Here is a 9,734-nt window from a genome sequence, read left to right on the forward strand (position 1 = left end):
AGAGTTCCAGAGCCGTGGAGCCCCACACAGAACGCACAATCACCTCTTGTTTTAAAACTTGAGCTTGAACATGCAAGGCTCTGTAAGTAATTTTAAAATGCAGTCTAAAACCAATTGGATGCCAATGAAGAGCCTTAAGTAATGAGTAATGTGCGATCTTCTTTTGGTCTTAGGCAAAAGTCTTGCAGCTGCATTCTGTACAACATGCAGTTTGTCCATGGAGTATTTGTTTAACAAGTGTACAGTACATTGCAATAATCTAATTGAGAAGAAATAAAAGCATGAACAAGCGTCCCATTTCTTCTTTAGAAACCAACATGATCTATCTTAGCAATGTTCCTAAGATGGAAAAAACAGGAACGAGCCACAGATTAACATGACTAAAAAAACATAGATTTATCAAAATGACACCCAGGGCTGGGGCTTGCTGCTGGTGTCTCTCTCCGCTGGCTTTCGCTGTCCTGTTGTTCCGTTTGCTCTCTCTCATTTGCCCGACCTCGCACGCGGGATTCGCGGGGGGCTGCTGGGCATGGGTGTCGCCGTGCTCGCGCAGTGTGCGCGTTGGGCTCGTCACTTGTGCATTGGTGTTGATGATTGCGTGGCATTTGGGCATTGTGGTTGTTTGCTGCGCGGCGGTGGGGTGCTGGATGGGGAGGCCACTGGTCTATGTTGTGTCTGCGACGCGGTCGGTCCGGGCGCTGCTCTTCCTCTTTTGCGTTCCGTCGGCATTACGTTGTCAACTGGCATTTGGGTCGGGGTCTTCTGCGTTTGCATCGCGGTGCATCTGGGAGTCTGTTTTTTTTTGATTTGATTTATTCTTTTTCTTTCTTCCACCCCTATTGGCTACTGGGTTCTTGCCTGCCTGTTACAGTCGTGGCGTCCCACTCTCTCTAACAACTACATTCTTTAACAGCTTATGCGCACACACATGTACATACACACACATACAGACACATTCACCCACACGCACACAGACACACACAGACACAAACAAACTTAGGTTGTCCCTGGTAGAATTATTCCTGATGCCTTTCTTTCAGTTACTTATTTAAATTAATTATTATTCCAGCTCTCGTGGCTGTGTTGTGTTGCTTATTTAGTGTGTGTGACTGTTTCTTGTTTTCATTGTTCTCTTAGTTGTCTTAATATGTCATTAATATGTCAGCTGTTTATTGCTGCTGTTCGGCTGGTTTTCTTTTACTATTATTATTATTTTTATTGTTTTTTTTGTTTGTGTTTGTTTGTTGTTGTTTTTCTCCTCCCCAAGCACCCCTCTCTGTTCTCTTGCAGGTTTCGTTGCTTTCTGCAATTGGTGTTTCCCACAGCTTTTCCCTGTTGTCCCCACCCTCCATCCCCCTTTCCCCCTTCTCTTGCAGGTGTTGTCCTTTCTCTGTGCTGTCTGTTTGTGCCCCCCCCCCATCCCCGTGTCTGCCCCCCTGTCCGGCCCGGTGACAAATCAATACATAATTAAATAAATAATAAAACAGACAAAGGAGTATTTTAATACTCTCTTGTTAAAGTAAAATCTGTCTGGCACAATATGGTATCCAGGTCATTATACTCTATACCAGGCTGCTGGGCAGACAGGTTTAAAAAAATAAATAAATAAATAAATAAATAAATAAATAAATAAAAAAAAAATAAATAAAAAATGACACCCAGATTTCGCACAACATTACAGTCAGAGAATGATAAAGTCCCAATGGCCTGCCTATTCTTTAGGGTAATGTTGCCTGGGGCAAAAACCATCACCTCAGTTTTGTCTGAATCCATTTGTTAATGGAGACTAGGCAATTGTGCAACACATTCATCTCAATGAGTCATAACTGATGCTTTCAGACAGCGTGACAAAGCGTAAGGATTTTACGCAGAAGGTACCCTTCAGCGTCCGTATGAAACGCTCCCGTTTCCTACGTTGCAGCAACACAAGGGGGCTTACCCTACCTGGGTTACCCTACAGCTGCTCACATCGGCCTTGAGCCAGTCGACATGCATAAATTTAGCGACTAGCTACGGCTAGCTAGCTAGCACCCCTGGTCTGTACAGGATGCCCCAGACAGTCTCATAGAGATGCTTCCGGAAGCATTACACACAAATAACTATGCTTTGTCACTCTTTCTCAAATCGTTGGTATATGACGCCCTGAGATGAGAATGGGCAACAAGAACAGTTTGTCAAGCCTATCAGGGGGCTGAGCAGAGAACTTTGGGGCACACCACAGGACAAACTCCTTTCTGAAAGATGAGACAGAGGAAAACTAATCCAGAGCTGATCCAGTAATGGCCGCAGTTGGTTTCAGTTTATCAATCAGAGTGCAATGATGTAATGTTGTTAATAGTCTGAAACAGAGCTTTAGGATTTTTTTTTTTTTACATGCAGATATCTGATTAGTAAAATAACAGCAAACATTATTAATGTTTATACCATGAGAAAGAACAAGATCGAGCGTATGTCCAGATCACAGACATGCTGAGTAAAATTAAAAGATTCAGTGATATTTACAAATTCAGAAGCATTGATCAATCACATGATTAAGTGGGCTACATAGGTAAATAGTTTATTTTTTGTCTGTTTTAACTATGTTTATTGTTGATATACGATTTACCGGTTAATCTGCTTTATGCTTCTTGACGCAATATCTGGCAGAAAAATCCCAATTGGATTTTTTCCCCACAACATTCTGCCCTAAAAAAACTAATTAAGTTCTAAAATAACACAAGCAAAACATACAAATGCAAAACCGGATAGTCGAATGAGTAAAGTCATAGTACCAGAAATCTGAAAGACGTAGCAAAACAAAAAAAAAATTACAGACAGAGGAAACTCTCCAGAGGAAACAAAATTAAACTTTTAGCTGAAATCCATGATTAGATGCTCTGATGGAACTCAGGATTGATCAGGAGGATGGCTGCTTTACTTAAACAGTTTCACTATGAACCTGGACTGTGTGTGAGACCTTTTGGATGTGTAGAAAAAAAACTATAATTAACATTAGATCATTGCAGATCTTGTTGGTGTGTTGGGAGATTTACATAATCAATGAAGTTATGATACTGTGCCTCATGTGTTATTACACACAGTCTCTCTTAATGGGGAGACGCATCACTCTATTTCACCTATTTGCTATTAATCACAATGCTAATTTTTATGACCACGCTGAAATACATTTCTGGGTTTGAGGCAGGAGGAGAAGAGCTCTAAGAGAACTGGGATGCACCTAGCATCACAATCATTTGTCCTATTCATTGGTTTGTCGAATGTCAAGAATGGCAAGTGCTTCCTACAAATTATATTCTCATACAGTAATAGTGATTAAATTTTAAAATAACTACCAAGTATTCTCAAAGTCAAGTATTAATTAAGGTGTTGGGCCACACATACATTAGTTTGGACAACCCTACCGGAATACAGTGAAATCACACATTTCCATCATTTAATAGTTAAATATTTATTGTATCTGTAAACGTGTTAAACCAAAGTCCTAGTCAAATGGTACTGTCAGTGTTTGATCAGTGCAGTCATCTTTTAGTGATGCAAGGTGAGTCCTTAGGTGACCATTGGGACCTATTCAACTTAAGAGTGTTATACATGTGAATGGGAGTAGACTCCATAATGCAATGTGATTGGATTAACAATTTGTTTTTAAGGGGGTTTATCTCCATACAAAGGAGTTCACACTGTCCCACATCTCGAACAGACTGACAAGAGTGAAAAGCTCTTGCTACAACATTTGTTCAAAACAGGAATCAGGGTAAGCATTCATTTTGCATTTCTCTTACTGGATTCATACCATTAATGCATCTTGTATATTACAAATTCTTTGTAAAAATACATACAGATGAGACTATGGGGAGCAAGGGAATAACAACGGGCATTTTGGAGGAAATAAGCAATACATTCTTTTTGTAAATAACAGGTGTCTACTGTAAATTAAGTTTTGGGTAAAGAGTGTTATAAACACAATCTGTAGAACCTAATGAGTAATACATAACTGCCATTAGCAATGCAAAGTAGTACTGTAGTCAATCCAACATAACATAACCTGGTTGGTTGGCTAACAAACCTCTACAGAGGGCTAGTGTTTACCCATTAAGTCCACCATGAATACATTACTGTACTCCATAAGTCCCTCATTAAGAGTTGAGCTCCTACACCTTACCCTATCGCACCATAATAACCATGTTAGTTTCTGTTTGGGCACTTGGGCACAGTGAGTGAATATATACGTAAGTACGGAGCATTTATTCCGTACTTTACATTTATTTACAACAGTAACAGTATAAGTATTTTATTGGTACCTGATTCATACAACAAAATTACACTGTTAATTGCAGACTACATTTTAAAAACTTTCTTTGCTTTAAGCAAAGAAAGTGTAGGCATAATTGTTATGAACAGCTCACAAATGCTCAGAGCAGGAATAGCCAATAACAGACAAGGCTTAAATCAACCTCTTCCCCATTGTTCATTATTTTAAAATATCTCCTAGTTGTTTGCAGCTGTTCTTCATTGAAGATCATAACACTAAAGTTCTTTCATCTCATCCATCTAATTGTTGTTCTTCTTGAAGGTCTTCAGTCAAACTGTCTAAATGTACTTAGAATTAATGCTGCAAGTGGAATTTCCATTAACAATTGTCTCTCATGTCTGTGTCAACCAGAATGATGGAACACAGCACCGGGTTTCTTTTGCTGCTCCTCTTGGGGACGTGCTCAGCTTACACTCCTCGTAAGTAAAATGTGGAAATGTCGTATTTATGTGCTATAAAACATCACAAGAGGTAGCATAAATTTCTCAAAACGTGTGGAGTATGTAGGTCTGTTCTGTCACAACTTTTAGTGGGAAAAAATATCGGATCATTTTCACAATAATATTATTTACAATTCCATGGGCTACTTAAAATAATAGTAATAATAATTTGTGCATAAATTAGCTTACTTTTTAGAATTCCTTAGCGCATCAGACGTGTAAAATGAAAAGTGGAATGCAAATGAAGAGGGATAGGTAAGGGTGGTGATGGCGCTATGGTTAAGACACATGCCATTGGGAGGTGAAAGACCTGGGTTCAATTCCCACTGTAATACGTCCACCACTGTGTCCCTGAGCAAGGTCTGGTTTGCACTAAATAATTTTAGCATTTCAAAAATCAAAACCATTCATAGTTTGCTGACACCCTAAAAACCATTAAATGCACTCTGGAGGATGTTTTGGAAAAGCTCAGTTTCAGGGGGAGATGCCACACACAATATGTGTTCAAGATATTTAGTCATAGTACCAGTCAAATAACAAGAACTTCTTCCTGAGAGTTAGATGAGAGATTGATACCACTCTCATGCACAGAAGTTTAAAAGGGAACCTCACATATCTGAAGTGTCAGCGTTGATTGGGGTTGAAAGTTTAAAGAAATAAGAAAATTTAATAATGTCTGTGAAGGTTCTCAGTCATCCAGCTAATCAAGGGCAGCTGGACTTGGTAAACTCAACAATCATCATCTCTGTTTGAGGCTAGCATCTCAAGGCGACATTAGCATGCATTAGCAAACATTAGGTTTTGGAAAACAAATTGTGTATTTCTCTCACAGAAAATGTGGCATTGCGTGGCAAAGCAACTCAGTCACAACGCCTCGAAGGAGCTTTGGCGGGTGCCTACAATGCTATTGATGGAAACCGGGATTCTAACTACCCAGCTGGATCATGCACCCACACAGTTGAACAGACCAACCCCTGGTGGAGAGTGGACCTGCTGGAGTCCTACATCATCACCTCTGTCATCATCACCAACAGAGGAGACTGCTGTCCTGAAAGGCTCAACGGGGCAGAGATTCACATCGGCAACTCTCTCCAAGACAATGGTGCTGTGAACCCAAAGTGTTCTAGAAAACAGTTATAGCTAGAGCTACAATTTAGGAGCTTTATTTCTTCCAGGGGAATTTAACTATGTTCAGTATTCATCAGCACATTTCCCCTCTGGACGAGTGGGAACAGCTTAAGGCTATAGCAACAGAGGCATTACTCATTCAAATACTGCTTAAGTTTTCAAAGTAAGTTTATTAAAGAATCAAACCTTGAACCTCAGTCCAATCACAACAGACCTGTTACTTTAAACATAACACTACTGTCTGCATCCCTGGGAAACCCCCTATTAAAGGCTAAACATGAACTGCTTCCTTTCTTTTTCTGTCTCTTTTAGGGTTGGTGTAATTTCTCAAATCCCTGCAGGGAACTCATTCACTGTAACTTTCACTGATCGTGTGGAGGGACGCCACGTTACAGTGCTTCTACCTGGTTCAGCCAGGGTTCTTACACTGTGTGAAGTGGAGGTTTATGGGTACCGTGCGCCAACTTGTGAGAATTTGAGCTACACACCATTGTGTCGATAAAATAAATAGACTGTATTTCTGTTATTCATAACTTATGAGTTGCTATAGAACAAATATAGTGTGAGGAGATCTCGTGACACCAGTGATATTTCTCATAGTGGCCTCATGATATCAGAGCTCATTCAATTGAAACTTTTGACATGCTGTCACATCACACATCAATTTTCTCAAGCACTGAAAAACCAATGTATAAGCGATATTGTCTCCACCCAGCTAATGCAACACCAGCGTACGCCGTGATAGTAATCAAGTGGACCCTCTCTCGCACTGTGAGTTGCAGACAGTTAGTGACAGAGTGGTACCGCAACTGGTATAATTTTGCAATATAGACATCTAAAACTGAGGGACAAACTTGCTTGACTCTGTGCTGCACTTTATTGGATGTGCCTAAGTAAACAATTGTTTAGATTTGTGAAGAGATTTCTCCCTGATCTGTGTTTTCAATTAGTTTTGGCCTCCACTTACTTGTCTGATCCTAAAATACCGTCCCAAATGGTTCAGTGTCTGTCAGATGGTTTGAAGAGGATACTACCACATCAGCAGAGCAATAATGATAATAATGATTATTAGCAAGCAACGACAAGGTAATTCAAAGTGCTTTGCAGTAAAAGCAGTATTTCTAGAAAGTCGGGGGCTTAACAGAGACAGACTGACAATGGTAATCGCAAGATATCTAAGGCTATTTTGAGACAATCTCTAAAAACACTGGATCCTACCATTTCTTTTATTCATCTCAAAAGTGTCTTTACTTAAATCCTACAGGACTGGTAAAGCCCACATTTTTTAAATTTGTAAACCACAAGCTATAACACATTTAAGTAAATGTACAATTTATCCTGACCCTATATTGTAATTAAAACAAAAGGTATCGTGCTGATTTTATATTGTTTTGCAGGAGAGAACCTGGCACTCCAAGGAAAAGCCTCACAATCGTCACTGTATTCATATGGCATTGCATATAATGCCATTGATGGGAATAATGGCAACGCTTTGGAACTGGGTTCTTGCACTCACACAAACAACAACATGAACCCCTAGTGGTGACTGGATCTGCGCAAAACCCATAAAGTGTTTTCTGTTAAGATAACCAACCTCAGAGATCCTACTTACTCAGGGCGACTGAATGGAGCGGAGATCCACATTGGAGATTCTCAATAATCCACGGTAGTTTATAGACTTATTTACTAAGTCACTTAATTTGAATGCATCACATTTGTGCTAACAGAGGAAGGATATTTTGTTCTTTCTCAAAAATATTCCCTGGTGCTAAATAACACCATCTTCCATCATCAGTAGAGCAGATTGTACGATACAGCCAAACCTTACTGATATTGATATTTGAGAGTTTTTTTTCCTTATTTCAATCCAAGTTAGGCATTTCCGTAATGCAATTTTTCTTGTTCCTTATCGGCCGACGTATGCCCCAGTACAGATATATCGTCAAGAGAGCTAATACCGGCATTTTATCTAGCTGTGTTGTATGAAACTGAAAGTAAATGTGGTAACATTCCCTTTTTTCCATTATCAAGCCCTAATAAAAAAAAAAACTCCGGCCAGCAACAGTCTAACAAAATGATGAAATGAACGGTCTATTTTTTCAGTCAATCCCTGCTGAGCTAAATAAGTGATTTCTGTTTCTTCTACCAGGTGTGCTGTGATTACAAGCATCCCGGCAGGTGCTACTGTTGAATTCAAGTGTAACAGGAATATTGGGATGGATGGACGCTATGTTAACATCTATATCCCTGGAAGAAAGGAGTACCTGAGCCTGTGCGAGGTGGAGGTGTATGGCTCCAGACTGGACTAGCTTAAAATTCACTTTTACACAAATTCACTTGTATTTAACCATTACTGTAATTTGTAGTCAAACTAATCTGAATAGAAGATTAAGCTACAGTTTATTGCATTAAAATGTAAAAACTGTGTGCAAATGGGCCAAAGTGTGTCTTAGCCATGGGCAATTTTCCTGAAAAAAATAAATATGTTTGTGTGCATTCAAAAATATTTGTGTGGAGAGTCATTTACATATTCACTCACCGGCCACTTTGTTCAATTGCTTGTTAACACAGTTGAGTATTTCAGAAACTGCTGATATTCTGGGATTTTCACAACATGTCGAACCTTAAAGAGGTGGTATTATGCTTTTTAGTTTTTCCCCCTCTCCTTTATTGAGTTATGTCTCTTTTTTGGTGCATGTAACAGGTTTGCAAAGTGAAAAAGCCCAAAGTCCAGCCCAAAGGGAGTTCCCATCTCCCACAGAAAACACTGCTCTAAACTGCCTGAAAACACCTCATTTGTAGTCCAGCCTTTACTTCCACTTTCTTGGGATGTCACAAGAAAATACATGTCATAATGCTCACCGAACAACTAGTCTGACACGCCCTCAAGAACACAGGTAGGAAAACACTGAGCTGTAGCACCTTCCAAAAACTAGCTACCCTCCAGGCAGTCAGTGGACATAAAGTTACTGTAGTTAAAACTTTATGGATGAAAGATACTTTTCTTACAGAGTTTCAACTCACCACTCTGGAACTCTCCAGTCCATGTTGCTAAGCTGGTCGGCAACATGTAGCCTCCAGCTGAATCGAAGCAGTTTACCATCTTTTCGCTGACCCGCCCTTCTCTGCTTCTGATTGGCTAGTACTCCTTAACTAGGAACTGCGCATGTGCAACTCCCAACAAAGATCATTGAGAGACAAGATGGATCACTCCATAGCTAAAACGAAGCCTTCAACACAGGGTGAAAAGAGGAGCTGCAGCAATGCGCAGTATGACAAAAAATATGGTGTGTTTTTGAATATTAAACCATGTAAACCTGTTCTGGTACTACCTCTAAATAGGATTTTGAACCTGAAAAGTAGCGTAATAACACCTCTTTAAAGCAGATGGGCTACAGCAGTAGAAGACCACATCAGGTGCCACTCCTGTCAGCTAAAAACAGAAAACAGAGGAAAGAACATAAAAGCATGGCTCCGTCCTGCCTTGTATCAACGGTTCAGACTGGTAGTGTTGGTGTAATGGTGTGGGGGATATTTTCGTACACTTTGGGCCCCATAGTACCAACTGAGCATTGTTTAAAAATGATAGCCTATACCTGAGTATTGTTGCTGACCATATCAATCCCTTTAGGACAACAGTGTATCTTGAATAGGATAATGAGGAGTTCACCGTACTCCAATGGCCTCTAAACTCACCAGATCTCAATCCAGTAGAGCAACTTTGGGATGTGGTGGAATGGGAGATTCACATCATGAATGTGCATTCAACACATCTGCAGCAACATGCAATATGGACCAAAGTCTCTGAGAAGAGTTTTGTCGTGTAAAAAATTCAAGACTTGGGCACACATTCTATT

General features: G+C 40.0%; 1 pseudogene; it reads left to right on the forward strand.

Moving 5' to 3' along the window:
* Positions 1-3,530: 3,530 nt before the first annotated feature.
* LOC119897038 lies at positions 3,531-8,383 on the forward strand (annotated as a pseudogene).
* Positions 8,384-9,734: the final 1,351 nt, after the last annotated feature.

The sequence above is a fragment of the Micropterus salmoides genome, unplaced genomic scaffold, assembly GCF_014851395.1.
Source record: "Micropterus salmoides isolate LMB-PRFRI ecotype aquatic unplaced genomic scaffold, ASM1485139v1 Ms_hic_scaffold_11, whole genome shotgun sequence".
Lineage (NCBI taxonomy): Eukaryota > Metazoa > Chordata > Actinopteri > Centrarchiformes > Centrarchidae > Micropterus > Micropterus salmoides.